General features: G+C 30.2%; 1 non-coding gene across 1 annotated transcript; it reads left to right on the forward strand.

The window, feature by feature from the left end:
- The first annotated feature begins 353 nt into the window (after positions 1-353).
- On the forward strand, positions 354-435 carry TRNAS-GCU. Its single transcript has one exon. It is a non-coding gene; the product is annotated as a tRNA-Ser (tRNA).
- The last annotated feature ends 862 nt before the right edge of the window (positions 436-1,297 follow it).

Raw genomic sequence — 1,297 nt, forward strand, 5'->3', positions numbered from 1 at the left:
ATTCTACAATGTAACAAATAATGTTCTAACACGATTTTCATTAGCAATTTAGAATAATTGAGAGAGTGAATAAACAATTTTTTAAATCTCTAAGGTCAAAGAAATAGAATTAATAAAAGAAAGTAGATTAAAACTAATTAAGTCACGTCTTCCTGAACTGAAATTTATATAAATGAACTACGCAAAATAATCCAACCTTTAAAAAAAGAAAAAGTTTGTTTCAACATACTGTAGTTTAAGATTATGAATAAAAAAAAAAAAATCAAAGTGTTTTTTCATATACAAAATATCAATAATAAAATTCCTTTTAGTACATAAGTTTTATAAAGCATGTAACTGCATGTTCAACAAGCGTCGCTTTGGCCGAGTGGTTAAGGCGTGTGCCTGCTAAGTACATGGGGTTTCCCCGCGAGAGTTCGAATCTCTCAGGCGACGATTTTAATTTTTATTCTTCGTTACTTTTTCATCCGTCAGCACCTTCCTCAGAATTAAACTGTCGCAGTCTAGGCAGGCGACTAAGTCAGCTTCGCGGAAAATCGTCGACCCACATTCATGTCGCATCGCAAGTCACTTCACGACACGTGGACTGCAAATATTGACCTTTTAAAAAGGGCCAGATTTTGACCATTATAATGAATTACGAACCCCAATTCCGGGTCAATAATGGCATTTCGCGGTGCTCAACGGTCAGACCAGGCACAAACCCAGCTCTTGCCTTTGCCTTCGTTATTTAATAAGCCAGCCCGCATTTAACGTGTAAATCATTTTTTATGCGCAATTTTGATAATCTTTCTTAATCATAATGATTCTCGTTGAGTTTAATCCAAGGCTGTAACACATTTTTATAACTTTGAATTATTAAAATTAGAAACTCCAGTACTCAAGAAAAAAGAAGTTAGAAAGTCAAGGATGGTTTAATTTTTACTTCTTATTTTCAAAATTTCAAACCAAATGCTTTGGTAATTTTTAAAAAATTTATTTAAAGTGAATCCAACTTTTAATCTTTTTTTTTTCTTTTTGAGTATAATAACGACAAGATGTAGAATTGAACCACCGACTTTTTAGGATGAATGTTATGTCAATATTATTGAGCTAAGTTCACTTTGACAATTTTTAACCATTTAACCGAATATATATTATCAGTTAGGTTCAAATTAACGCTCATGAATTATTTTATAATTTAAACTTTATTGCTAATTTTATATACAAATTTTAGAAATAATAAGATTTTATCTCTTAATTTATTTCATCAACTTTTACTTATTTTATTATTTAAAAGAAAAAAGAAAAAAAAGAC

Source organism: Benincasa hispida, chromosome 3 (assembly GCF_009727055.1).
Source record: "Benincasa hispida cultivar B227 chromosome 3, ASM972705v1, whole genome shotgun sequence".
Lineage (NCBI taxonomy): Eukaryota > Viridiplantae > Streptophyta > Magnoliopsida > Cucurbitales > Cucurbitaceae > Benincasa > Benincasa hispida.